General features: G+C 44.8%; 3 long non-coding RNA genes across 4 annotated transcripts in view; 1 reads left to right on the top strand and 2 right to left on the bottom strand.

The window, feature by feature from the left end:
- The first annotated feature begins 339 nt into the window (after positions 1-339).
- Positions 340-4,247, top strand: LOC134167897 (uncharacterized). 2 transcript variants are annotated; one of them, XR_009966323.1, is made up of 3 exons: positions 340-461; positions 1,770-1,915; positions 4,126-4,247. It is a non-coding gene; the product is annotated as an uncharacterized LOC134167897 (long non-coding RNA). The 2 variants fall into 2 exon arrangements; XR_009966324.1 differs by lacking the exon at positions 340-461 and adding an exon at positions 968-1,074.
- Positions 4,248-10,892: 6,645 nt separating this feature from the next.
- LOC134167888 (uncharacterized) lies at positions 10,893-18,354 on the bottom strand. The gene is made up of 2 exons (XR_009966322.1): positions 18,096-18,354; positions 10,893-11,660 (listed from the first exon to the last, which is right to left on the bottom strand). It is a non-coding gene; the product is annotated as an uncharacterized LOC134167888 (long non-coding RNA).
- A 5,578-nt stretch (positions 18,355-23,932) lies between these two features.
- Positions 23,933-26,554, bottom strand: part of LOC134167887 (uncharacterized) — a 34,844-nt gene continuing 32,222 nt past the window's right edge. Inside the window, exon 7 of the long non-coding RNA XR_009966321.1 lies at positions 23,933-26,286. This is a non-coding gene — a long non-coding RNA (uncharacterized LOC134167887). The remainder of the gene's footprint in view (positions 26,287-26,554) is intronic.

Here is a 26,554-nt window from a genome sequence, read left to right as displayed (position 1 = left end):
CTGCTTAGGTGGAGTATTTTTCTCTCAGAAGGTGCTAGTCATGAAAAATGGAGACATGATGATTTCAATAAACTTTATATTCACAGTGCGGAAAACGAAAATGTGAACAGAAACCTGTTTGTTCTTTCCAGTATTTGTCATTTCACCATCTATTTTGTTAAATTCGCATTGTACGTATCACTTGGAATAATGATTGTGTTAATTTTATATTTGACAATTTTTGTTTGTAGCATAACACAGCTAAAAATAAAGCAAGGGCACATAACCTAAAGGCATCAAAATAGAGTCTTGACAACTGATTTTTTTTTCCTTTGGCATTGAAGGAAATTTCATACTTTTAATTTTATTCTGCCTTTCAGTGACTTTTAATGACAGAATTTTCAATTCAGCTTCAACCAGCTGTAGAGTGACAGAGTGAACATTCTTCTTTAAAGACCTGAGTCCAAATGGTTGTTTAAAGTGTGAGTAAAAAGTAGTTTGGTGATGTTGCGGTAACGTCGGGTTACCATCTGTCACATTATTTCTGGGATCTGCTTGATTGATTCCTAGCAAATCACTTCCTGCAAGCATTATTTGCTAAACTTTCTGATGGGCAAAGGCTATTTCTGTGTTCATGAGGCATCGTTACTGGGGAACATTTCATTACCAAGTGATGACATTCTGTAAAATATCCTGGTGCATGGGCAAATGCCAGCACCACTTCTCAACAGTGGGGTGGCTGAGTGCACCTTACTTGGCAACCTCCAACAGATGACAACCTTAAAATTTGCCAAGGGCACAATAGTAGCCCATGTTCTGACATCCTTCAACACGTTGGGTGCTCTGCTGACAAAAAGCCTATTCCACTGAAACCACGAGAGGGCTGCTGGCTAAGAAGGAATTTCTCCAGAGAGAAGTGGGCAGCTTGAGCAATGACTTGGTCACTTTTCCTGGTCTGGATTGTTCCCGCTCCTCCTCCCACCCTGAGACCCTGAGCACCAAGGTACAGAGTACAAGGTACAGAGTGAACCAGGCACAAATCCATGAGGATCAAATGTCCACGCTGTGTTCCCAGATTTGCCAGTGGAGCAGAACGTATTTATTCACATTCCCATGCCTTGCTTTCCTCTTCTGTAAAATGAAAATCCCAGTTTTTAAAAGCATTCTGAGTGTTTTTGCACCAACCACAAGTGTGAAATGTCATTGCAATAAGAACAAATGTATACTTTGTTAATGTGCCGTAAAACATTTAACTGTGGTGCTTATTTAAGTCCTGATCTTACACAGATTTAAACCCACTTATGAATACGAGTAGCCCTGTGGAAGACTAGATTACACATGCACTTAAGTGTTATCAGATTGAAGTCATAGAACAACAATCACAAAAGGTACTTAATCACCTTTAAATTACAGTGTTCCTAATTTAGCTAATGTTATTCCCCAAGGAAAAATTGCCTCATCTAGCATATAATCAAGAGGGAATCAAGGGCTCTTCCTTCAAGTGGTTGACAGTTCGAAAAGAGATATGGCTTTTAAAAAGAAGTTGCTAAAGGCTGAACCATTTAATTGAATTATCTCTTTAAGAAATTGATGCAAATTAATATTATAATACTGCATTACATTGCCACAGAATCTTTCATCCTTAAGCCTTCTTAAAATGTATTAATAAACTTGAAAAACAAATGTACATTTGGTGATTTTTTTGTTATGAAACCAGTATCCTGTCCCTGTTTGAGGCTTTCTAATAATGATTTCTATTTTGAAGGATGACAGTGTTTTCCTCTTCATAGACTGAGAGAAAAGGAGCCCAAGAGCTTCCAAGAGGTGGAGTCCCTGACGTGATTTCATGCAGTCCTCAAGGTGCTTGCCAGGTACAACCCTGCTCAGTCCATAGAAGAAGATGAGCTCATTTTACAATGCCTGATTGGATGGAGAGGTAAGATAGCAGGCAACACAGCCAGAGAGATGACGAAAGGAACTGATGAAATATGGAGCAATCCCACCAGAACCCATGTGAGCCAGCTGTCCCAACAGCATTACAAATATTAGATAGTCACCCCTCCTTATCACTGGTGAAAACTTTGTCTTATATCTAAAGAGGATTAATTCACTGGTCATACATAGAGATGGGGACCTAGTGAGGGAGAATTCACTTTTTTTTCACTAGTCTCTGGTTTCAAAACATAAGAAATAACAATGTTGTGGTTCTCCATCTATATTCGGGTTATTTTTATGCCCCCAATTGTTTTTAAATTACTAAGCAGGACTGCTGTAGTGGGGGTTCTTCTGCAATCACTTCTGCTTGCTGCTTGCTGGCAAAATAACAGCTGCTATTGCTTTACCAGGATTGATTTCTATATAACAGCTCCATCTAAAGCCTACCTACAGGCAGCAACTCTGCAGCAAAATATCAATGCGGTTTCATTTTCAGCTGTAAGGTTTGCTCATAAGAAAAAACAATACATTTTCAGCAAAGTCCAACATGGAATGTCATTCATTCAGAGCACATAGAGGACAAGATGCTTACTTTTAGTGGGCTGTATTAGTTTTCCACTCCCCCCCTTCACTAACAAGTAGGAAAAAAAGGCTTTACCCAAGCTATCTCTGTGCACAAGGCACAAAGCTGAAAATGAGGGTTTGCATAGTGTACCAAGGGCTTTACAGATAGGCCATGATTTTCGGTCATGGGAATGTGAAATGCTGTTGCTCACATTTGCCATCTCAGGTTGGTAGATTCAGAAAAAGGCTCTCAGGTCTATCGCCTCCTTCCAAGCAATGCTCCTGTTACTGCTCTTAAAACTCCGACATGATGAACCCCAATAAGTGACCAGTGGGGTTGCCATAGCTGAGGTTATGTGGTCACTTTCATCCTGTGCAAGTCCACAGTAGCATCGACAGTGCATTTCCACGCTCACTGCTCAGCCATGGCCTCCTTCCTACACTGTCCCATGTCACCAGCACCAGAGCTCAGACAACCATATGTATGATGGGTCCCAAGGGGACCTGATCTGGCTGAAAACTAAGCCTGCAAAGAAAGACAATTTTAGTCCAGAGGAGGATCCTGCCTTTTTGTGTTTCATGGAGAAGGGGCAGCCTGCATAACTATTCCCATGCTTATTCCCTAGAAGATTCCTTCTTGTTTCTCACCTACAGCCAATACGGGTTTAAATATCCAGAACTGTCAGTGTGAGCCCTCTTGAAAACTGGCTTCATTACCTTATATTAGGTTCTGATATGGACACATTCACCTCATAAATACAGGGCTCACTTTCACATTTTAAAGCTATTTAGCTGATGCATTTTAAAGTCACACGCTAAACTGATTTGAATAAAATTTCCTGAATGCACCTATGTAGACAAGCAGTAAGTGAACAAAAAAATAATCAGGTTATACTTGGAGTTACAGACATGCTTAAACACTGACAAAATAAAGCCTATGATGATAGATGTCACTTTTGCAAATATCTCATGTTCTCTTCTTTAAAGCAACATCAACATTGACTTAATTGCACATCAGAGAATCAACAAGGTCAGAAAAGACCTTTTAGATCATCAAGTCCAACTGTTCCCCAGCACTGCCAAGACCACCATGTCACTAAGGGCCTCGTCTACATGGTTTTTGAACACTTCCAGGGACAGTGATTCCACCACAACTTTTATTCCTTCTTGTTTGTAGGTATTAGAGTTGCCTGTTGTGCTTTATCTCCAGCACATACTTTTGTCCAAACTGTTGTTGGCCATTTCCCCTTTAGGTGTGATGTAAAATGAAACTGAGTTCTTCTGTACCTCCCATCAAGCAATAATTTTTAGTAGGTCACTATTCCTGAAATCTGAGATTCGTATTTATTGGTACGCACAGAACTCCATGTGTTGAACCACCTCAGGACACAGTCACGTGAAACATAATGCAACACTTTCTCCTATAAAGGAAAACATTATTTTTTTGCCAGTCCATAAATCCAGCCTTTAAAACAAGCGTTGCATTCACAAAGAAATGGTTTAGTAAAAAAATAAAGCATGTTTCAATGGGCAGACTTCCAGCTCTGTGTGAGTAGGGAATACTCAAGCTTTTTCTTTTTCCTATCTCTTTACTTATGTTTCTGAAATACTAGTGAAAACAACTTGAATGCTAATCCTCTTCTCCAGAGCCAGACACCTGGGATGTCAGTGAGCAGAAATTGTTAGGTAGAGGTGTCTACTATGAGTCCAAGCTGCAAACTCCAGAAAGCACTTTGGGGAGATCAGATCATGCTGAGAGCCTGCTAGTGTACAGTTTCTTCTAAAAAAAGAAGTAACAGAAGAATTAGAAACAAGAGGAGACTTCCAGTGAAGCAAAGAAAATGAACAGAAAGAAAAATCTAGTCTACTGGTCCAAATAATACAGGCAGACTAGCACGTACTGGAATTTGGGACTAAACCCAAAGAGAGCTGACATGAGGACACACTGCAGGGAGGGACAAGCACAGGGATGAATGGTGCCATTGTGAGACTATTTTAATTAATTTTTGTAATGAAGCCAAAGCTCTAATTTACCACATCCCAAAAGTAAATAGAAAAGGGTATGACCTTAATTTCAGAGGTGGGGAAGGAAAACCTAATTGTTAAGTAGTCAGCTGTCACTCGTTATTGCAATTGGATAGATACACTTGGTGTGTTACTATGAATAGGCCAGATTCAACAGCCCAAATAGTGGGTAATGACAGTTTTGTTCTCTCTCTTCTTCATATTCTTTCCAAGTCTTTGATTAGTAACATTTTCTATCGGTTTTACCACGTGGATTGCAATACTCCAGACTCCACCAGACTCTGAGTAAGCCCGTCTGGGCCACAGAATAGATTTCTTTTTTTGTCTTAGCAGGCAGATGTGTGCAACACTGGCAGGATGCAAAACATACAGACACTACAGGAGGTCCCTCTTGCCTTCTTACTTTCTGCTAGCCCCAAGTGAGTATATTCCTATACAGGAGCTAGTGGTGGAAGACAGTTTTTCAATGTAGAATGTCTGCAATCTGAAAAAGTATAAAAGTTGTATCTGTTTCTAACCACGGTCACTAAATAAATACAGTTTGATGTGCATTATATGCTCTTGAAAACATGCCTTTGTTTGCATCACTCAGACTGCGCACAGCCATCCCTGCACTTAACTTTATGGGGTCATTTCAATGGAACAAGGGAGGGATGCATGCACAGATCTGAGATTGGTGTGAATTCCTTATGTCTTATCAAATGCTGTACCCACATAATTATGTGCCCATATAAAAAGAGTTTTCTACTCCAGATATTTCTGTTCTTTGCCCTATAATACCAGTTTGAAGAGGAAGTCATCCAGCATGAGAACATGAAGGATTTAGGCAGAAATGTTCATAATAAAAAATGCTGTTCTAGCAAGTTCTTCTATGGCATAAACAAAGGAGTCATCTGTGTTAGGCTGACTTGTTCAGACAAAGCATACTGGTATTAGGGTGAATATTATTAGATTAACACCTATAATGTGGGAGCTATCATCCCAAATACAAATAACAAATAGTTTGTGCCCCCAAATCCTTGTGTTAACAGCCACCTTCCTTTCTCAGTGCATGCAGAAGCAGCTGCCTTTATTCTGTAATAATGAACTGTGCTTTTTTCAATATTCCCACTCAAAATCCCGAGTGAAGGCACTTCTTCTGTAGTATGTCTTTAAATCTGCAGTGGCAGGGCAAGTTAGTTAGCTGGTTGGCATCAACATTTACTAGTTTAAGTCCTGAGCTCAAAATTCAATGTATTCTTCTGCCAGGAATCAAGATCATCAGGAAAATTCACCTGGTGCTTTCAACAACCAAGAATAAACCTCCTGAATGACTTTCTAAATTTCTGCCAGTACAGGGAAATGACAGATCTTCGCTTTTCTGTGCTGTCTCATCAAGAGTGGACTGTCTTTTATTGAAGGACACGTTTTAACAAAGCAGAAATTAGCACAAATCCTGATGGCCTGTGCTATCCGACAGAATGATCTAATGGTGTCTTTTGACTTTGAAGGCTATGGCTGCATCAGTCAACCTCTAAAGCAGACCCAGTGTTTAACACAAATGCTGAGAGACAGCTGCCAGTCTTAGTGATGCTCAGGGATGATATATGGAGAAAGCACTGATCCTTTCATGCTCTTGTCCCAGTGGGTTGAGGCACAGCAGCAGGAGGGAGAAAGATCCTGTAACATGATCTGTGCATGGCAGTGTGCTGGTCTCCAAAGCTGTGTCTCTCTTGACTCTAAGGTTGTTGGCAGAGGTAATACCTTTCATTAGGCCGAGTGGGATATTTGGCAGACAAGTGTTTAAGTGCACAAACTTTTCCTAAGACCTGTGTGAAATGCAGAACACTTCAAAGCTAAGTGAGGACATTTCAAATATGAAAATTATTCCTGGGTAACATTTGATGCTGCTCTCGTGTGAAAAAGCAAAGCATCATCTTTTAGAAGAGGGCTTCCACATCAGTTTTCAGATATAAAAATATCCTCCCTGGATATCTGGGTACTGGTTGACATCCACATCTTTTGGCCTTTTATATCCGAATCCCATGGCAATGCTGATACCCCAGCCTTGCTCGCCAGCAGGGATGGGTGAGCAAGACTGACGGGCATTAGTTCCTGCTGACAGAGGCTGCAGTGCAGGGTCCCCTCCTGCCTCTGCTTGAAAGGGGGAGCAGATTTTACGCCCTTCAGTTGCAAAAGGAGCGCTTGGCTCTGCTGTCAGCACTGGCCTTCGGCTCTGTAGATCTCACTCATCTGCAAAGAATTGCTACACACTGACCTAGATACTCTGTCAGCTCTGCTGCAGCGCTGGCTCGGTGACGGGGCTGCCATTCCCTGGTCGCTGCTCTGCCCTATATCCCTCCTTGGAGGTAAAAAATACAGAGGGGCAAATGAGTGTTAATCAGAATAGCACTCTCCTCTGATGTTTTTTCTGGAAAAGAGGGTTTCCCAGGGAAGTCTGTTGCCTTAATATTCCCTTCCCTGCCACCTCATTATGTTGCTCTGTTTGAGAAATCCTGCCACGTTTCAAACATAGACTGTCCTCAAGAGAAGAGAAAACGTGCAACTTTCATTCCCTCCTTTCCTTGCATCTCCACTGTGTGCTCCACAGTACATCAAAAGAGAGTGGGGAGGGCAATTTATTAGATAAAGAGAGGGCCCCAGAGCGAGGGTAGGCCTGGACCTCTGACAGCAGCCATCTGAGACGTCCACACTGTACTCCATTGGTGTATGATTAACAGGGCACTCATCCAGTTTGAGAAGCACAGCTGATAGTATGAAAGTGTCTTTGTAGCTGCTGATCTGTATTAGATAGGAAATGAAAAAAGCCAAAACCCAAACCCTTAATTGCCTCTAAAATTTCACTAGAGTCAAATTAGATTGGCAAATCTAATTCTTCCTCTAGAAAAATTAACAGCTGTAAAGGTACATCTGAGATTACCCATAAAGGGGAATGTTCATCTTTGCAATCTTGCTGTAGAGCACTACAGAGTCAAAACCAGCAGAGGATCCCGGAAGGCAAACTTTGTCCTGTGTGCTTGCTTCATGTGACAGTGTTAGGCATCAAGAAGAGAAAGCATCCTGCAGCATGGTGAAGTATGGTAGTGCACTGCCTTGCCTCCCTCAGTAGCTTAAGGAAAAAACCTGCCTGGACCTAGAGACTCCCCTGGTTGAACCTGGTGTACTACAGAGTGCCCTGGATAAACTCCTGCCCTCCTTTCTGCTCTGAACTATGGAGAGCCACAGGCTCTGTTCTCTGCTCCTGCACACTGCTTTCTGAAGGGAATTATTCAGACTAAAATGCTCCAACTTTGTCTCTTGTGTCTTTGTAACAAGGGTACTGCAGCCTCAGAGGGACCAGTCACCCCTGTGCGCTGCGTCAGAGCCATCCCAACGGGATGCAGGATGTGGTTTTGGCTTGGTGTTGGTGAGACAGGGCAAACAGTCCTACCAGTCATTCAGCCACGTATGACAGGTTTTCTTGCAGATTGTTCAGATAAGTGGGAAAATACTGCAAGGCAAAGCAATAAACATAGTAATTCACTCAGCAGGATTTGGAGGCCAAGGTGAAGAATGCAGTAGCAAGGGAAAACAATGTGACTTTACTCTGAGATATATGAAAATACAACATTGGCACTTGTTAATTTCTTAGAATTATGAAAAGAGTTCTCTATAGACCAGTGTCTAGAGGGAAGTGAGGGATTCCTTGAATTCAGGAGGCATCTTTCTCTAAGAAGGGGAAAGCAAACAGGAGGAGAGCTCTGACAGCCCTGCCCTGTGCTCTTTGGCTGATGCATTCCTTCACGAGGTAATAAAAATAATAGTGTTTTCAGAAGTGCTCTTGCTGACAGCATGACTGTGACAAGGGATGGTCTGGGGAGATGTCAGCCCCATTTTCACCTCTCACCACTGCTTTTTTCTCCCTCACTAAGCTCTGATTAAAAGCAATCTTTCTTTTACATCCACAGTCTTGCCAGGGCCAGATCCTCAGCCGCACAGTGAAGCCTGAGTGATGGCGCTGGGTGAGAGGAGGGAGTGATGGGAAAGCTGGGTGGCAACAGGGCTGTGTTTTGAGAAGAGCTGCCCAAGGAACAAGTGTGTACAAGATGTTTTCCCACTCCTTGAAGACTTCAGAGCATTTCTGTGGTTAGGGAGAGGGCCTGGACTCCATCAGAACAAGACCAGCAGCCTCAAAAGCCAGTGCCTGGCTGACTTCTGCTATATTGTCAGGTGACAAAGGACACAACACCCTAAACATTCGGTGCCTGTGTCACAGGGCTGCATTTCAGCTGAGCAGAACCAGCCTGAGCTGGAGCTTACCCTGGGACAAACCAGCCAGATCTTTTGTTTCCATCTTTCCCACCCAGGGCTCCTGAAGATGACAACTGACTTGCTTTCCCCACTTCTCAGTGCACACTGCAAAGCCCATCTTCCCCAGGCTGCAAAGGCAGGCAGAGCGATGTGATCAGATATGGGGGTCTGGAAGCTGTGGGATGTTTTAAGCAGGCATGGATCATTTGGCAGCATAGACAATATTTGTGATATTTTTTTGAAGGAGAGCCTATTATGAGAAGCTTTTGTATTCAAATTGTTTGAATTACAGTATCCCCCTGAAAAATGTTGGTGTTTTAATTTTGTATAAGAACTACAAAACATACTGCAGAGCACTGCAGTGGCACCAAGGGATTAAAAATAAGGTAATATGAGAAGCTGGTGAGCTGGTTTGTCTGTCACCTGCCAAGAGTTTAACTTCCAGTTGAATTCAGCAACTTTGCTCTTAAAGGTACTGAGCTTTCCAAGTAATAAAGTAAATGCAAAGATGGCAAGCAGTGCATTTAAAACATTTATCAGGGCCAGAGCAATAAATATATTCCATTCCCCCATTTCTATTTATGAATTTACTTAAATGCAGCTAGATGATGTAATTTTACAAAGAACATAATATTATTCCCTCACAGTAATCATGCATTGATTGCCAATGCAATCTGAGTGGTACAGAAAAAGAAATAGGAAATACACATCCAGATTTTGTTATTTCTCTCCCACTGTGATCACTCATTGGACTTCCTTTCCTTCTCTGTCCCATCTCTCCATTGCAGGCAAGAAGCTGAGTGTGCCAAGGAGAAATGGTGGTTTGCAATGCATCTGTGCCACGCATTGTATGAAAGCTGGTCCTCCTGCTCTTACGTGGACCGTACACACAGGGCACATTACATGCATGGCTGCTACAGCATAAGCTCTTAGGAGCACTATGTCAGCTTGTCTTCTGATATCCCAATAAAACAGAGCTTTTGGAGCATAATTTTTCAAGATGTGAGTGGATATTTCTACCATTGCAGTCCATGTAGTGGCTGAGCCTTTTCCTGCCAGGTGGCTATTTTATTTCTTCAGGATTCAGTGCATTTTCTCTTGATGCTAGTGACAGGTCTCCCACTTATGATGCTGGGAGGAGGAGCTGTCTATTGTCGTAACAGCATATTGTATGCAAAATCTGATAACGAGGATTTTGTAAATATGGCACTGCATTGATTTAGCTGATTTAATGCTTTTTCCATGCCTTGATCTGGAGCAACTTAGTCCTTGGAACTAAATTACATTTTGCAAGTGATCGAGACACAGAAGAAAAGAAAAAGAGGGATGGTTTGGATGCTGGGGGCTGCTACCTTTCACAAATGATAGGAAAATTTCTGTCTCGAGAGACACTGATGCTTTTATCTGCAGGTGGGAGCTGGGAGGCAGGAGCAGGTGCCTCTCACTTTGGCAAGCTCTGTGAAAGCCTGTACCACCTCTGAGTGGAAAGCTCTGCGGGCGCTCCTGCACTCCATGAATCGTTGCCAGCTGTCAAAGGGAAATGGTTCAGCACTGAGTCTCCCAGGCTGTGTTCTGGCCAACATTCAATCGGATTACAAACCAATTGCTCCAGCCGGTCCCAGAAGCAGGAAACCACCGTCAGCTGGCTGGTGGGATCTGGTCTCCGTGACAGACAGTGCTGCTTCTCGCCTGCTGCAGTCTGTTAGCAGCTGTCCCTTCTTCCCCAAGCTGTGGGAATGGTGAAATTCCCAAAACAAAAGTGACAAAAAAAACCTTACAAAGGGAGTAGGAGAGGACTGAAAGCTGTGCTACTGCAGGCAGCTTTTCCCCAGGCACTGATTTCTTGGCAAAACATCTTCTGAATCTCTAGGCACCACATCCTTCAAAAGCACTACTGCTCACGTGCAACTGAAATAGCAAATATCTGTCACCAAAGTAAGAAACTGCTTTTATTTCACATATATTTTGGCTGCGGACAGCCTGCGTGTAGATTATCATCGGTATCAAGTCAGAGACCTGGCCAGTTCTATAGGCAGCAAGACTAATGATAATTTGTAATCAAAACATTCTGGAAAAAAGAGAGAAGTTTCTTATTTGGGGACTAAATCAGGCTCTGGCGATTTGTGATTAACAGCAAGACACTCATGAGAAACTGATTGCCACACGTACACCTTGTTGTGTTTCTTCCTTCTCCCTCTTCAGCACTGACTGCTGCAACATGCTGAAGGACTTGGTGATGGATCTGAGTAGGATTCCTCAGCCAGAGCCCCACTTCAGCCCATTTGTAAGCTGGGCCTTCAGCAGGATTCACTTGGAAGAAGAAGTCATCATCTTCACTTCATTTGTGGGCCCAAAGCAGTGAAGCCATCACTTGTCAGTCTTGTCAACGTTTTAAGACTAAGTGTAAATGTGTGTAAGGCAGCAGAATGCTGTGGAGGCACTTGGTTGATCCCACTGAGTAAGAATCATAGAATAGTTAGGGTTGGAAAGGACCTTAAGATCATCCAGTTCCAACCCCCCTGCCATGGGCAGGGACACCTCACACTAAACCATGTCACCCAAGGCTCTGTCCAACCTGGCCTTGAATACCACCAGGGATGGAGCACTCACAACTTCCCTGGGCAACCCATTCCAGTGCCTCACCACCCTTACAGTAAAGAACTTCCTTCTTTTATCCAATCTAAACTTCCCCTGTTTAAGTTTTAACCCATTACCCCCTGTCCTGTCACTACAGACCCTAATGAAGAGTCCTTCTCCAGTATTCTTATAGGCCCCCTTTAGATACTGGAAGAAGAGCCAGTGGTGGAGTGTTACCAGGCCGAGGCAGTAGGCTGCCTCTGGGCTCCTTTGCTCTGAAGGGCTGAGACCTGGAAGAGTGAAAGGTAGAGAAAAACAGGGAGATATGGACACCTGAAGTATAATCAGGAGCCTCTTCCCATGAAAATGATGGGGGAGGGAAGCTTTGATTCCTCTCTCTCCCACGCACCCTCACTTCCCATTCTTTTCCTCTCTAGTCCCATGGGAAAAACATTGCTATTAAAGGAAAGCTCCAGGGAGCTAAGATATACATAAGGATTCTTTGGAGGAAAACTTGGCTCTGGTGAATTCAACAGGAGTTTTGGAATCAACTTCAATGGAGGCTGAATTTCACATTTCCAGGACTGTACAAAGCATTGCCTGCTCCATGCTGGCCTTTCTATCACAACCATATGGAGCCTGGTACTGTCCTGTGAAATTCACCATTCTTTTGTGATAAATCACATCCTTCTCTCAAGGGGTAACAACAAATAAATACCCCTAAATCATTCTGAGAATGGCATCAACAGTTTCATGTATCACTGGGCACCATGACCAGACCTTTGTATTTTCAGTGGGAAACTGCTGGAAATCAAATGTTTCTGCAGAGGTGGTTTATTTGAGGGACATCTGGAATATTCCAGTGATCCAGACTTGGTTATTTTTGGTGTCCCTTTCCATAGGGAGCTGGCAACCTATTTAAATCCAGGGGACCATGACTAGTTATTCAAGTTTTGCTGTGCTGGATTTGTGCTGTGTGTGTTTTGGAAACAAAGTCAGCTCTGAGCAGCAGATAGAGCAATGCCATAGCCCACATCAGTGAAAAGCTCTTGTGATTATGTTTTTTTCCCTCTTCCATTTTCAGTGAAGGCTGTGCTGTCTTCTCCCTCTTCCTATATTTTATTGCCAGCGTGGAATGCTTTAAAAATGCCGTTAAGGAATGTGTTACCCAGTAGGGTTTAACACTGCGTTTCACTCCCTATGCTCTTTCCAACAGCAGTGAAGTTCTGAAGCACCGTTCTGATGATTGAAAGAGCACAAGTATTTTCTCATTTGTTAATGTAACTCTGGGGCTATTGACAAGAGGCTTCTAATGTAACATGCAGAGCCCACGTTTCCTTAAATGCACAGTGACTTTGACATGAGTGCCCTGATTTTCCGAGGTACTTGAACATCTGAGAATCCCAAGCTGACAGCCTTCAACTTCTCAGCAAATGAGACCAGACACTGGAGATTCAAAAGCATGGTCCAAAGAATGAGCCACCCACATCTATGAAGTCCTCTCTCCTCATCCCCACTTTCCTTTCCCATTCCTGGGAGAATTCGGCTGATTTCTTCACTTCTGCCTTCCAAAAGCACTTCTGGAGCCATTATTTCACCACCCTGGAAGGGGCCTGCGATCAGGGAGTGCATCCAGGCAGGGGTGACTCAGCAGTGAGAAGCAGTTGTCGGTTACAAACCTGCCTCCCACAGGGGCTCTGGGCAGAGTCATCAGCGTGTGCGTGTGAACACCTTGGCTCAGTCGGCATGATGCAGTGCAACATCTGCCTCCACTGCCAGTCTCTCACATATGCCCACATGGCACCGTCCTCTCAGCAGCCAGGCACCCACAGTGCAGCTCCCTTGCGATCCTATCCCAGCCTGCAGCAAAGCAGCCCTCACCTGCCTTTCCCCCTTCTGGTCTATATCCCCCTGGAGACCTCTGCTGCTAGTAGGGTTGATCAGCTCTTTGGGAAACCCCTGGCAGAAGATAGGGCTGTAGTCCTCTGTACACTGTATACCTTTATACATTCTGATGATGTGATGACGTGAGGTGTCCCTCTTTGTCTCCCCCAAACTTTCCGTCATGCTGTTTTGGCTGTGTCCTTTGGGACAAGATAGTAGCTGCACAGGAGTGGGATGCTCAAGAGATATTTCCATTTCCACTGCGGACTCACCACATGAGGGTATAAAGGCAGGTAACTTCTCTGTTCTCTGTATTTAAAGACTAAAGAAGCAACTCTGACCTACTGGTATTAAAATAACTTAAGAGCCTGGGCAGTGCCTTATGAACTGATCATTGCCAGAAAAGGAAGACAAATATAAGCTGGAAAGAACATCCTTCCCTTGTCTTGTTCCATTGCCATCTAATTCCGATAACCTCTGCCTGCCTCACTGGGCCCTTGTATCTCACTTAGCACAAGCAAAACACTTGTTCATCCCACCAAGAGGCAGAATCCTGGTGCAATGCAGAGGAAATACTATCAGGTAGCTGTAGTTAAGAGCAAATTTCATTAGAAATATTGGTGAAAGACGGAGGAGGCAGATGATAAACCAAGGGCAAGCACAGTGTGTCCTGCAGAAGTCACTAGAGCTGCTTTGGTGTCTTCAGCAGGAGTCTGGGCCATTCTGTGGACCTCAGTCTTCTACTCCTGTGAGCAGTTCTGGAGGAGAATGGCTTTGAAATCCCTTTCAGACAGTTTTTGGCCAAAGTGCATCTGAGGTGCTACAGGTTATTAGAAATGTCCTTCGTGATACAGCTGCTCAGTTCTTTGTTCTGTGAGTTATAAGGGTCTGAAGCCTAAAGGCTGGTCTCCTCTCCTGGAAGAAGCACCAGTGGGATGCTGTATGCTTTAGCAGTCTGCTTCATTCCTTTCAGATGCTGTCTTGCTCCATGCAGAGGATGTCCTCAGTTCTGGAGTCTGTGTCGTTGACCAGATAAGCAGAGCATTTCCAGATTGCTGGGGGAAAAAGAGATCCTCATTCAGCAGTGCCACTTCATCTCAGCACCAATTTGAGCCCTCAGAGCTTGCTGATGCCAGCCAAAAGGAGGATAGACAACCATAGCTGTGTCCTACCTCGTTTCCAGTGGGTGTCATGGCTTTTTACTACAGACTTGCTGATTTCCATTGCCACCACTTCTCACGTGCTGCTGCTCCTTGACCATGCTATCCCTTTATTACAAAGACATCGACTGGTGGTGTAACATTTTCTGCTGTGAGAAACACAGGTCCTTGTCACTTGCATAAAGAAATTCCTACAGCAGAAGTCTATTTGCTTGTGCTTTCCTCTGTGTACATAACCTATAACTATTTTTATCCTGCCAGACACAGGCCTTTTATACTTATCTCTGCTTATTTTCAAAAACCTCAATATTTGGCACATATCGTATAGGTCTCGCTGATTCTGTGTTGCTTTTCTTCCCTATTCCCTTCATTCCTCGCCTCCTCTCCTCAGTGGATCCCAACCCATGGTCTCCTCCCACACAGGCACAGGCTGGTTTTAGTGTGATTTAACCTAGCCCATTCCCCAACCCCAAATTAACAGAACCGTCTCACAATAGTCAATCACAGTGCTGGTGGCTTATTTCCAGCTCTTAAACTTACAAACCTATTTATAGCTCAAAAGGCTTGAAAAGAGATCATTAGGGGAATACATTTGCAAATGCAGAACAAAGATCTGATTCTAGGGTTTTCTTTATGCAATTACTTCATGTAAATAACAACGCTTGACACCTGCTTTCCTCTCCCATATAAATCTCAGAGCAGTTTACATCCCTGCGTGCACTCAGCCCGAGTGCAGCAGAGAGGAGCTCTTCTAGAGGTTCTCAGACTGACATCATGCTCCAATCTACTGATGTTATTTTTGTTCTAAATCCACTGACTTGCTCTTGCTCTGTCTGCGACCCCACTCACGCTCTTCCTCCCTTCAGAGGCTGAAGCAGGAGTGAAATAGACCTTCACAGATTTGAATTATATCAAAAAGAGAGCTCTACAGTGCTCAGTGGTGACAGTCAATGGAGACCCTGAGCTCCTTGCTTTATTCTGAAGCCATTAAGCATTATCATTCATCTATAAAATATAGCACAGTTACACACTGATGCAGAGAGATGATTTTTCCCCCTATTCCTTCGTTTCCCTTCACTATTAATATAACATGAACATCACTGAGGCTCAGGAGCTCCATCCTAGTCCTGCTCTACAGTGACAACCTGGATATATTTATTGTGCAAACAATGCTTTGTCGTTTACCTTTGGTTCTGGTAAAACCTGCCAGCTTGCAGTTAGTGTTTGAAAACCAGTGCCAAGGTGGGAAGTTCATGCATTACTCATGGAAATGCACTTCAGAATTTCTCTTCTGGACCATGTCTTTACCCAGAGAAATCAGGACTCATTAAAACTGACAAACCCCAACAGGACTCAAGCTGAGAATTCAGCCACATGAGCTTATCATGAGCTTTTTATCCCCAAATTCGGATTGTTTCTGTTTCACTGTCACCCTTCAGCAATAAATGCCATTTTGCTGCTGGCCGTGAAATCTCAGCTGTGATGTGCACTGGTTTGCAGTTTCTTCTTGTGGATTTAGGCCAGTGTTACAAGGACGGTCATGTTGGCTTAACCAAGCAAAGCATCCACCTGCACCTGATGCAGCCCGACAGATATCTCAAACACTAGATATGTCCTTTCATAACTGTGTTTTCACAAGGCATTTTCTTTAAACGTGAAGCCCACGTTCTCCCAAGAAGTGCCTTTTGGTGAAGGACTGATTTTCTCTGAAACGTTTCTTCCTGCTGTGAATCAGTCTTTCCATTGAATCTTTACTGTGGGCCTTGATAAAGGTTTCAAAGTCCATTTTATTTTCCCTGAGCAATCACCAATATGCAGATCAGAGGGCTCATTCTGAAGAGTGCTGGCCGTGCTTGGGCAGCGCTGTGATTTGAGGACTCCTCTATTACCTAGATATAGCTTAGCAGAAACCTCACTGAGATTTCCCCTAGAAAATAAGGCAAAAATTAGCTTTGCCTGTGAAGCCCATTTTAGTCAAGATATTAGGTCTTGGCTCTGAGAATTCAAGTGTATCTTGTTGTCTTGGGTACCGTCTGGGTGAGGGAGTATAACATAGTGATAAAATGGGGACAAGGGTATATTAGATAGTAAGTGGGGTAACAAGTGGGGAGAGGAGCTAGAATCACAGTTCTTGAGGGCACCAGCAGCTATGACTTGGGGATGAGACCAGAAATGTGTCTGTAGCCATCAAGTGCACGTCTAACCTTGTCAGGTTCCACAAAGGTTTTCTTCTACTCCTGTGCAGAGTTTGACCTGGTTGTTGTTCTCACAGCTCCTGTAACGGGCTGGGTTAAAAACCCTCTTATCCTTGTAGTCCTTCAGTCTATTTGTGCAGGGCACAATCACTTTGAAACCATGATGGGCTTGGCACAAAGGTTCACTAAGATTCTTCCTTGTTGTGTTCACTGTGCTGTGTTTACATGTCCTTGTCCACAGCGTGTGCATCACCACTTTTATTCCAGCTCATCCTTTGGCCCAGCTACACCTCCTTTACACTGAGCAGAGACCTGCTGGCTCTGTGGAGGTGCCAGCTGCTCTTTAGGGCATAAAAAATTATGGCCCAGGATGGGGCCAAGCTGCTGATGAATTGCAGTCGTGGTGCCAAGTCACTGGTGACTCTCAAGCCTGTTGGCGACCCTCCTGGCTACACCTGTACTGGTGAGCTGGTGCCAGTGCCCACCCTTTGGTCCTGAGGCCAGCTGGCCGTGTTGCTAGTTTTAGCTTCCAAAACAAGTTTCCAGACTTCTCACTGTTAGTAGTCACAGGTCCAGGCTAAATCCTGAACCTTTGTTGAGGAGAGCACTGCTTACCCCAGGCTATAATCATACCACTCCAACAGCTTCACAGTGTTGATGTTATCACAGAATCCCAGACCGGTTTGGGTTGGAAGGGACCTTAAAGCTCATCCAATTCCAACACCCTGCTATGGGCAGGGACACCTTCCACTAGAGCAGGTTGCTCCAAGCCCCATCCAACCTGGCCTTGAGCACTGCCAGGGATGGGGCAGCCACAGCTTCTCTGGGCAATGTGTTTCAGTGTTTCATCATCCTTACAGGGAAGGATTTCTTCCTAATGGCTAATCTAAATCTCTCCTCTTTCAGTTTAAAGCCATTCCCTCTTTTCCTATCCCTACATGCCCTTCTAACAAGTCCTTCCCCAGATTTCTTGTAGGCCCTTTTTAGGTACTGGAAGGCTGTTATAGGATGTCCCTGGAACCTTTTCTTCTCCAGGCTGAACAACCCCAACTTTCTCAGCCTGTTTTCACAGGAGAGGTGCTCCATCCCTTGAATCATCTTCACTGCCCTCCTCTAGACTTCCTCGAGCAGGCCCATGTCCATCTTGCGCTGGGGGCCCCAGAGCTCAATGCCGTACTCTGGGTAGGTTCTCATGAGAGCAGGGTGGAGGGGGAAAAGGTCCCAGTGTCTGGTCTCTGGTACTGTTCGTGCCAAAAAAATGCCCACTTACTCTGTGGTTTAGCCATATCTTATTTCTAAACATGAAGGATTTTTTTCCCTGCTGGTTGTTGAGATTCCGTGAACCCCTCATTTTCTCCCAGTTTTCAGTGCACGTCCCCTTGGCAGATCTGCAGTGACATTATGTGTGTGTCTTCATCACAGGTAAAAAGGGGCAGCATTCTCGCAGTGGTATGACAGAAATCTCTTGTTTAAGGTCAGCACTTACCTTACTTATTCACAGCAAGATAATCCCAGGCTGGTATTTCTGCAAGGTGGACACATCCTATGCCCCAGGCCTTCTGAGGTTTGAAGATCCTGGAGGATCAGGTCCTAAATATCTCACTAAAGGTCATGAGGAAGGTCTGAACAGGATATGGAAACAGCTCTTCCCAGTCCCAAGCAAGCACTGCAGCCCCTGGAGCACATTTTTATCACATTTAACAGGTGGTGGGGCCTTTATGTCCTTTACATTTTCTTCCCTCTGTAATAACAGAGTGGTGGTTCAATCTGCCTGCACTAGCACAAGCAAAAAATGAGATGAGGCAATTGCCTCTTAATAACACAGGGTTCACCCCTCTCCCCACTTACTAAAACAGCAATATTTTAATGCAGCCTCTTCACTTCCTGCCATGCTTGGATCCTGGGGTCTTGTTTTTGCTGTCACATCCAGTCTGTGAAGAGAGGCAGGTTCTGTATCTTAGTCTGCAGGATGATTTTCTGTTTGTTTTTCTGAATGACTTTGCCCAAAGGAGTGATAATAAAAAAATGTGAAAGCTGGTGTCAAAATAATTTCTCTGAGCCTGGAACATACTCTTTTTTTTTTCATTATTCTTGACATTCTCTTTTATTTGTGGCTCTTCCCCTCTCCACTTACATTCAGCGACAAAGTAAAACGTGTAACACAGATAATTCTGCTTTCAGATTTCTTGGCTAGCACTGACCCACTCCCATGTAGATATGTTGGAGCTCTGCAAACCACATATGGTCTTTGTGCTCCTGTGATTTATGAAGACAGGATTTTCCATTCACAAGAGCATGGTTCGGTGGAAGATGCTTTGACTCTTGCTATTGGGAGTTCTCTTGCTATTTAAGCAGAGCTAAATGGTACAGAAGCATTCCAGAAGCAACCTCATCCAGCAGCAAAATAGAAGGAAATGCTCCATATTGTCATACAGATTATACAAAATCAATCTTGTTAGGTCCTTCCATTCTGCTGGCCAAGTGGGGTGATGCTTCCAAGAGGAGGGGAGCTAACCCGGTGCTTCATGGTTGTTAATCATTCAGATGGGAAGCTGAGATCTGGAAAGGAACAGACCCTCCCTCTGCAGCTTTCAGAAGGATGTCAGGGTGTCTGGTGGTGTTATATGGTGGTGAGGAACTGAGAGGAAGAGGGCCCATATTGCTGAAAGGCTGCTTATAGCGATGTTGGGTGTTACTTGTCCCTGGCAATGTGGTCTGTAACGATGCACCAGCGTTACTGCTCCCACTCTGTCTGTGTGGCTCTGGAGGCCCTTATTGTGTAGGCACCAGGAGCCAAACAGCAGCTGAGTGAGGCTGGAAGGGCTCAGGAGTAGATGACATTGTTTCAGTGCTAATCCCCAAATAAGGCTGTTTTAGGAAGAGAGCTCATCTCATGGTGACACCATATAGCATATAACCTTTGGCACACCAGGGGGATGGTTTCTGCCGCTCTCAGCTCTCTTCCTCTCTTCCTAAAGTGCTTTCTCCTTACCCGAGTTTTAAAGTGCCTTGTAAAGGACCTGGTCTGCTTCTAAACACATGCACGAGTGTTTCATAGGTTTAGCAAAGGCAGGAGCTGGTTTTTGAATGAGTGCCATCACTCTGGCGTTTGCATTTGGGAGACAGCATCTCTGAACCTGCATGTCAGGGGTGACATCTCAGGGTCAGACGTGGTTTTGCTGGCACCATGGCTCTATTCCTGGGTATGGCCAATTCTTCCAAAGGCAGTGCAGGGTAAGCATTTGTGCTCTCAGCCTGGATAAAATGTAGGCTGATGTGTTTCACCCTTCATATTGACGTTACAGCAGCTCTTTAAACAACGTATTAGATGAGATACTGACACGGAGGACTCGGTGGTCCAGCTCCTGTATCCCAAAGACAGTGAAGAAGGTGGACAAATGCCAGTTGTGCCATATGGGGTTGTTTTAATTCAGCTATGTCTTTAATATCCACAGCTGAAAAATGGTTAAAGTGAAAGCTATTGTTTGCTCTGGGATCCTTGGCAAACCATAGTGCCACAAAGACTGTAAAGATGGATTGGATGCTACAGTCAGTTGGTCTTAGTGAGCTCCTGAAGTCACTGCAAAAATAGGATTTGCCTTGTGTCTGAAAAGGGACTGGGAATCTCCTGTCATCTGTCCCAGTCTCCACCACGGATCTGAAATGGTGGCTTAGGGCAAGGCTTTTTCTGCCTCACTGTTCTGCTGCCTGAACTAAGCAGTATTTCCTGCCTTGCAGAAGTGCTCGTGCTGGGAGGTTAGCAAGGTGTTCCGAGAGCCTGGCATGCAGTGGCCACGGCTGGGAATTCCAAGGACCGTTCACTGCAAGGGCAAGCATTAAGTAACTGATTCTTTTTTTTCCCATTGTGGCTATTGCTGTCTGGCAGCAGCAGTGGGAACACAGCAGTGAATGCGTCATCCCGGTCCTGTGACATAAGGGAGGAGCTGAGCCACAGGTTGAGTGCAGGAGACTTATGCAGGTAGGATGCACAAATGGTTTTTAATGGAGATAAACATGTTTTCCTGGCACGGGTGATGCACACAGTGTGAACAGGTCACAGAACTGCTTTGGGCAGACACACTCTGCAATACTGTTTGTTTGGTTTCAAACCAAACAGGGAGTGATTGGGACACACAAAGGGATTGGCAGTGCCACCATGAGAAAATCATACAGGTGCTCACACGTGCTGTGCTCACTGAGTTCACACACCAGGACACCTCTGAAGCTTGGATCTGCGAAGAGAACTGGGGCTTCAGATCCTGAGACATTCAGTGGGGTTTGAGTGCCCAGCTCCTTTCAGCATTTAAAATAACATCAACTTGATAATGATGCTGGGGATGGACCCTTCATTAGGGACTGTAGTGATAGGACAAGGGGTAATGGGTTAAAACTTAAACAGGGGAAGTTTAGATTGGATATAAGGAAGAAGTTCTTTACTGTAGGGGTGGTGAGGCACTGGAATGGGTTGCCCAAGGAAGTTGTGAATGCTCCATCCCTGGCAGTGTTCAAGGTGAGGTTGGACAGAGCCTTGGGTGACATGGTTTAGTGTGAGGTGTCCCTGCCCATGGCAGGGGGGTTGGAACTTGATGATCTTAAGGTCCTTTCCAACCCTGTTCTATGAGTCTATGATAATAATGAATTTAATACAAAAATGGACACTAATGATGCACTTTCCTCAGTTCAGGCCAATGATTCCTGGCTTGGGCTGCAGGAGGTGTCGTCAGAGGAAGTTAAAGGTTGGTGTTGGTAGTGGCCAAAGGCCCAGCTCCAGTCTGGCTCCCACAGCAAAGGATCAGATGTGCTTCAGAGGAGGATAAATCAGGCACCTGTAATTACCTATGGGCAATCAGGCAAGGAGGGAAACTGTTTCCTGATTGCACAGCAAACCATTTATTTGTCACAGATTTGGGGCTGATTAGCTCCTTTCTCAATATACAGAATTCCCTTCTTATTTGTCCCCAAAGCCCAGCCCTGCAGTTCACCAGACGATTCCTCCCAGCAGGTAATTCTGATTAAATAGGAAGTGCTGTGAGGTCCCTTCAGGACACAGGGATGACTAACTCTGCAGCAAGTATCTCCTGTATGGATCAAGCAATGAGCTTCAGCCGAAAGCCCCAGAAGCAGGTTCTGACCTCCTTTACACCAACTGAAGTTTCAAGTAACTCCAGTAGCTTCAAAGGATCTATTTGTCCTTTTAAGTATAAATAGTCCAAACTCTGAAGTGACCTCCCTGCTGCATGCAGCAGCAGCTATTTTATAATAGGCAAGGGTGAATCCTACCACAGCTGGTTTCAGAATTATCTCCTTTTTAGACCCTGCTCTGGCAAACAAGGTGCAACCTGGGGTAACCTGGCCTACTTCAAGCTGTGTTTTATGTAAGATCACCTTCTTGAGCATTCCAAGTCTGAGGTGCTCCTAGGTGAGCTGCCATCCCACCTTTCTCTCAGTAGGGCGATTCATAAACAGTACCTGTTCCATCCCTTGCTGGCAGACAGTGGAGGGACCAGTAATTGAGATTGTTGAAACAAATGGCCTAAATTCTGCCCTTCATCACCTCTTAACCAAAGTGGTGAATGGGATGAAGGAGGAAAAAGAGAACAATTGAGGCAGAAGACTTAATGAGTAAATTTAGGTAATTTCAGTATATGAGTTAGGGTTTACTACTGTTGTTGTATGAAGATAGGCTGAGAAAGTTGGGGCTGTTCAGCCTGGAGAAGAGAAGGCTGCGTGGAGACCTCATAGCAGCCTTCCAGTATCTGAAGGGGGACTATAGGGATGCTGGGGAGGGACTCTTCATTAGGGACTGCAGTGACAGGACAAGAGGTAACGGGTTAAAACTTAAACAGGGGAAGTTTAGATTGAATATAAGGAAGAAGTTCTTTACTGTAAGGGTGGTGAGGCACTGGAATGGGTTGCTCAAGGAAGTTGTGAATGCTCCATCCCTGGCGCTGTTCAAGGCCAGGTTGGACAGAGCCTTGGATGACATGGTTTAGTGTGAGGTGTCCCTGCCCATGGCAGGGGGGTTGGAACTTGGTGATCTTAAGGTCCTTCCCAACCCTAACTATTCTGTGATTCTATATGTTGGACTGGACACACACTACCTGGATCCCTCACTACTGCAGTCAGTAAATGTCAGGAGCTATCTTGGTACATTAGAGAGGGACACAGCACATGGGACATTGCTGCATTATGCTTTAGAACAAGATTCACCTTTCCTCCTTCCCTTCAGTATTGCCTGCAGGAAGACTTTGGCCACCCCTGGGTTTTAGATTATAAGCAGAATGAGGCTCATTTTCCACCTGAAGCTTTCCATGGCAGGATGTAATTGTCAGACACTGCTCTACTCACTCCGTGCACACTCTCTGACAGCGCTGACATGTTTATTATGATTAATAAGCATTATTATTCATAGCACAGTGGCAGCTAGAGAATCTGATGATACATTAGGGCCCTGTTACCCTAGGCTTGGTAGAAACTCATAGGCAGGAGCATTAATTTAAACAGACAAAGAACGTTATTGCTGTTTTACAGGTGAGACCCAGGGAGGTTTGAGAGTTCGCCCCATGCCTCACAGGAAGCTTTGCAGAATCAGAAGCTGAACTCACATCCCAACCTCTCATTTTACCGAGATGGAAACGTAGGAGGGAAACCACTTGTGTGCAGCCTCGTGCATCGCAGGATACACACTCATTCCCCCAGCCCTGTAGAGCTGAAGCACTTCTGGGGCTCTTTTTGTTGTTTGGGGTTTTGTTTCCTTTCCCTGGTGATTATTTCATCATTTCTTCCTTGACTCGCAGCTCGTGAGTCACTGCTGTACAGAGAGAATTTCTACTCAAAGCACCCAGTTTTAATCAGAAAATCAAATGCTATTTCCTTTTTTGTCCTTCCCCTTTCTTCTTTTTACCAAAGCAGTTACAGATTGGGCCCAACAAAACAAAACCCAAGATCCATTTGGGCTAACATTTGATTGTCTTTTGCTGCACCCGATAACCAGTTCACCTTCACAGAAGCCTGTGCGAAGCGTTTTAACACCCTTTTACTGCTAGATTTCCTCGTCCTGCTGGCAGTGGGGTAAATCTTGCCCTCTACAGGGCATTTTGTATGGTCATAGAATAGAATCATCGAATCGTAGAATCATAGAATAGTTAGGGTTGGAAAGGACCTTAAGATCATCAAGTTCCAACCCCCCTGCCATGGGGAGGGACACCTCACACTAAACCATGTCACCCAGGGCTCTGTCCAGCTTGGCCTTGAACACTGTCAGGGATGGAGCATTCACAGCTTCCTTGGGCATCCCATTCCTGTACAAATATCTCAGGCATCTCTCTCTAGTTCACTTGAAACATGAAGTGAAGTCTCCTGGTCTCTACCTCAATGACTCAGCTGAGATTAAAATTCAGATTGAAAATTTAGCCCCATCCTGTTGTTCCTGACTTTGCTGACTGCTGTGTCCTGTGTGAGCAGCAGCTCGAGACCCACCTCTGTATCCTGAGCTATGTCTGACCATGACTATGCCATCCTGGTTTTCCTCATCTACCCCTGCTTCAGCTTGTATTTTCATCCCCCTCCATGCAGGTGGTTTGTGTTCTGGTGTTGGAGAGCTCCTGGCTCTCAGTACTGCTATGGCATGAGCAGAAATCATTTGCTGCTGTAATTTGGGTGAGAAATGAGGTGATGAAAGATTGTCTCTGCATCAGTGTTTGATTTTCTCTTAGCTGCCATGCTCCATTTCCTGGCATCCTCAGCCAAATGGATGTGATTATAACCCTGCCAGTCTACACCATGCTGTGGATCCTGTCCCAAATGAGACTGTGAGGTACACTCTCTTCAAAACCTTTGGCAGAGCCGTGGGCCATATGGGGACAGCCAGGCACTCAGCACATAACCTGGGACTGTTCCTGCTGTTGTCCCATGTGTAGGATTTCCACAGATGGAGAGAAGTCATCCCCTCTTCCTCCAGAGAGACAGCAGCTCTAGGATACCCAATACAAGTATCATCTCTCATGGCTGCTCGGAGTAACATGGCTTTCTCTGGAGTAACAACCTCAGTGGATAGCGAGTGCTGTGGATTGGTAAGACACACGGGCCTGCGATCACAGAGGCTTTACTTCAGCAGGGGAACAGGTTAACAGAGCCCACAAAGAGCATCTTCTGCTGCAAGGGCAGAGAATGGGTGGAATAGCAATGCCCATGCTGGAGCTGGCTGGGAAACAGAGGCTTACAACACTCATCTCCAGAAAGCTAAAACAGGAACGCGGTCTCCAGGCAGTGACTGGAGATAGAACAATGTACAGTTATTAATGTTCCCACACTAAAAAGCCTGTGGTACAGATTCCCTCCAGAAAGATGACCCTTCAGCACAGAGAGTGCTTTTCAGCACTGCTGCTCCAGCTCACACATCACTTGGCGTGGGTATCTTTTCCAGGCTATAAATACAGAGATGCCAGTTCCCTGGCAAATGTGGTCAAGGGCATGGACTTGGGGGTCCTTTTGCCTCAAGGTGTACTGCAAACCAGTGCACCAAAGCGCTTTCCTCGCTGTGATGTTACTTTTTGCAAGGGAGGTAAAATGAAACAGACTTGTCCTCAGAGGAAAGAGCAGATGGTAAAATCTCGAGGCGTGCTGTGCTTTGAGTAAAAAGAAGGCTTCATGAATGACTGGATCTGAAGGCAAAGACTAGATATGATTTAGTCTGTTCTCTCCTATTCCCTTTATTTAAGGACAACAGCTGACTGCTTTTCCACTGTATTTCAAAGGGCTGCTTCAAACGGCATGTTTCAACTGCAGGCATCTGCTCCTTCCAAAGTACTCAACAGCTTCGGTGCTTCATAGTGCCATTTACAGCTGTGAATTTCAGGGCACTAAGCACCCAAACCTGGGGCTTCCAGGTCAATACTCAAGTGTGGAGACACTTGAAAATACATGGTGTCTTGAAGACAATGGACTTCTTTTTTTGCTTTGGAGAAATGAGACTGTTTGACTCTTCCTGTTTCAGTGCTGAGCATATCAAACATCCACAGATTTAATCATAGATGCCAAGGAGTAAACCAGCATATAATGGCTATGAAGAAGCACATTCATTAACACTGTTGAAAGCCTTCAAGTCTGCTCATCTATACCCTGAGGACCCACTTCCTGGGGAGGTTAACATTCTTCCTACATCTCTCATCTCTCTTGGGCACAATAGACCCACGTCCTCCTGAGTGCAAGAGAGGTAGCTCTTTGTGGGCCATCCACTGAATACACACAAGGAAGGGATCTTTTGTGCCATTTTCCCCCCAGCATCCTCATGACTATAGGTCCTGATAGACCGGAAGTTAAAAATGAGGTGTTTCTAACTGTAGCCTCAGCTTACAAACCCCGTGGTGTTTGCATTTACCTTGACAACAGTTGCATCGCAGTTCCCTTATCTTTGTGGTTTTGCTTTCTCTGTGCTTTGGTATTTTAAACCAAGAGCTGATGTCGAAATACAGTTGGGTTTTCCCGAATTTCCCACTTTGATGGCAATCTTGTCAGCCCTCCCAAACCACAAAGACGTACGGGTGGTGAGGGAGGGAGTCCTCTGAATGGCCAGACACTGCAGGGAGCGGCGCTGACTGTTCGGCATGTCTCACTCTGAGTCACTGCTGAACCCATCAGTGGAGATGGGGAAACAGCCCTCACCAAGGTGCCACGTTCTGAATGAAACAGAAAAAACACACCTTGGGTTCACAGACATTACACTTCTGGGGAGAACATTTATTAATTAATATTGCTATTTAAAATGAAATAATAACAGAAGAAAGAGCTCCACTGGATCAAGAAGTCCTGTGTGGAGCAAGGCTGAAACATTACCTGGTGTCAGATCCCTTCAAACACTGAGTGAGGAGTTCACCAATTAGCAGCGTGTGTGAAGCGCTCTCTAACCTAAGCTCAATTTACTCAGTACACATTATCTGATGGCTT

This window comes from Pezoporus occidentalis, unplaced genomic scaffold (assembly GCF_034315485.1).
Source record: "Pezoporus occidentalis ecotype Australia unplaced genomic scaffold, CSIRO_AGI_Poc_V1 ctg3, whole genome shotgun sequence".
NCBI lineage: Eukaryota > Metazoa > Chordata > Aves > Psittaciformes > Psittacidae > Pezoporus > Pezoporus occidentalis.
This window is presented reverse-complemented; position numbering and strand designations above follow the sequence as displayed.